The sequence below is a fragment of the Coptis chinensis genome, chromosome 2 (genome assembly GCF_015680905.1).
Source record: "Coptis chinensis isolate HL-2020 chromosome 2, ASM1568090v1, whole genome shotgun sequence".
Lineage (NCBI taxonomy): Eukaryota > Viridiplantae > Streptophyta > Magnoliopsida > Ranunculales > Ranunculaceae > Coptis > Coptis chinensis.
Window position 1 is genome coordinate 83,726,368 of NC_141457.1, and position 3,218 is coordinate 83,729,585.

Consider the following 3,218-nt stretch of genomic DNA (forward strand, 5'->3'; position numbering starts at 1 on the left):
TAGACCATTGGAAATCTCTTTCCGAGCCGGTCGTTTTGACATAAGGTAGGCCCAATTCCGAGGTCTGAGTCCAAAGATACGGCTTTCGGAAGTTCTGGCGACTTGTAATCTTTGTTTCCCGTCGTCGACTTTTCAGCTTTTGACCGGGCTTTAGGAAGGCTTTATCTTCTTGAATCTTGGCCTTTAATCACGGAACTCCTTAGTAACCGACCTTTTCTCCTTTATCTCACTAAAGTGGCACATTTCTGCACATAATGGACTTTGAAGCACGAAATGCATAAAACACGTAATCAGTGTTAACTCTTAATTATTACTCACATAATTGGTCCAAAAGTATGACTGTTAAAGGGTTAAAACTACAGTTTTGGGCTCTTATCAAACCACCCCCAAACAGCATTTTGCTTGTCCTCAAGCAAAGATGAGAAATTAAAATAAGTGACAAAAAATGGAGTTCTATCTACTCTCGTTTATTTGAGTCGCGATTGCATTGACCCTATGCAACAAGGCCTTAAACCACTAGGAATTCCCTAGTGGATGAGTTATAGCCTCGTGAGATTTTTCCAGTGAAGGTACTCACAAACTTCAACTATACTACAACGACTAAGAAATAAAACTATTGTTTTCCTCATTCATGTCCCAACTATCTATACATCTCACTAGCAATTGAATAAGAATAACCAAGTCAAAAACCTAAACTAATATATGCATAATAATCAATCATCTATGATAGAAATATATATACTATGAGTAATACTATGAAATACCTAGCAGGTTCGTTTCTGAAAACTCGGAATATCATCCTTAAGTAGGTCCTCACATAAATGTCAAGACAAAAACCACTCGATTTTTCCACTCAAGTTTTTTTTGCTCCGAAAGCAGTGCAGTGGGCACACTTTACCTTACAATCTCAATGACAACAAGGAAGCCGGGTCGATCAAACACATCGCCACTTACTATCACACTAACTTATTCCTAATTGAGCTAGAGGTCTTTTTATTAGGTGTCATGGGGGATTAGGAGATGGTTTAAGAAGGAAGGAAATGGATATTCAAAAGGACAAGTCCGAGATAATAGAGTCTTCATATTATGTAACTTAGAGAAAACCTTGTTATTTTCTTTTGCTTCTATACTTTGTTTCCATCCTTAGCCATATTTTTTTCTTTTTTCTTTTCTTTGGCTTTTGACTCCCTTTTATTGGAGTTTTTATTTATTTCTATATTTTTTTTCTTTTCCTTGGATGGAAACTTCTTTTTTTTTCGGAAGCAACTAACTAATTTTTGTTTACACAGGTTTTTCTTCTTCTTTTCTTCACTCATTCTATTCTCGGACTTATTCTAAATTGGGTAGATTTTTTTTTTTTTTTTTTTTTTAATTTTGTTTTTTTTTTGTAACGGGGTAAAGGAATTGTGGTTTATGGAAGGCTAAAGAAAGGCTCGAGGGGGCTTAACTAGCGGAAAATAATTCATAGGTTTGAATTTTCGGCTATATCGATCCAAAAAGGGGCTAAATTCTCGCTTAGGATATGGCATAGTGATCAAGCAAGTGGACGTGTGATATCTCTATCCGGATTTTACTTCTCCCTTGTGTCATTTCTCAATTGTTTCGCTCATATAAGGCTTTAGGCTATATTTTCACAGGATTTGTAGAATAAGTACTTTAGCCTAGATTTCAGAAACTTACTGCTAACAATCATAGATACTCATGTAATATATTTATAGATAGATGCAAGATTATTACCTATATATTAACCTAAGTTTCTAACAATTATTACGATGCAAAAGCACATTGAGACTTCTAGATTGTTAAGAGCATGGAGAAAGAAAACAATACCAATATTCCTAAGTGTATAGCATAACTTATTTATTTATATTTTTGAATTTTTTTTTTAAAAAAAAAAATTTAACTAGAAAACAATTGCATATTATACATATCTATATCCTAACAGATGTCTCAATTACATGTGTTTCTATGCCCCCAAACAAGAATCATGCTTTGTCCTCAAAGTATTGTAAATAAAGAGGGTAGGAAAAATACCATTGAAAGCGTGTGAAATTCGGGAACATCCGCAAAACAAAGTTAGAACGTACTACTATAGGAAATAAACTGACGCAACTCTATACGAGTTCCACCCATTATGGGGTTAACAAAAATGAAATTGCTTGGGACATAAGCAGACACTAAAAAAAAACTAAAAACTTACCTTATCTCCCACTTAAGCATCCTCCTCCTCGTTAAAGATATGAGGTTCCTTCGCATCCTACCAGCCATTATAACTTGCCAAGCTTGCCGCCATTTATCATCTACTAATGCTAACCTGTTAAGTGTTATTATGTCCGATGGGATGTGCGGGCGACCAAATGAGGCTGCACCGCCATCCCAGCCTAAGTCATTATTCGCGAATGAGCTTAACCACCCTATTGGTGGGTCTCATGACTTCAACCCTTTTCCAATCTGTGAATTGTGCACGTAATGTGTAAACAACTACGCATGATGCGGCTTACCAACACAGGCATAAGAAAATACTTATGCCTCATGGTTTGGGCTCTCTTAAGACTAGTGACCAAAACTCGGGGAATGTCATAGCGGCGACGTCCCTCAGCTAAAGCGAGGAAAATGTCACCAGCAGTACTGTTTGCAGAAATGAACTGCCATTCCCCCAAAATATTCATCAGGATGAATAACATGGTGGTGCTTACGTTTAAGGAAAGGCTACCAAGGGCAATGCTATATCGCCCCTAGTCCATTACTCGAAATACCCCTCCCCCATAATAATCATGGAAATATGTATAATCATAAAGATATGCATTATCAGTTATATATGCCCATGTGTGAACAGGATCGTATTGGTATTCCTAAAACTAAGGCGACCAAATTTTTATTGAATTCATGTGTCGTGTCATCATCGACACGACGGAGAATTCTTGATCTCCATCCCGATTACAATAGAATTTAACGTGGTCAAATAAATAAGCGGTAAGTTGTGGTGAATATGACTCGTCATCACTTACCGATAGATGACGCCATCCTAATCGGCAGGATCCCGTGGCCGGAACCGGTGTCCATAGGTCTCGGTGCCCAACACATCTTCGAAAAGACTGCTCAGGTATGACTACGGAGATGTCATCTTAACTACTCTTTGAACAGTTCCACAAAAATCTTGGAATGACCCCTGTGAAAATTGGAAATTTCCGCGCTCACGAGATAGGCGGCGGCGTCTT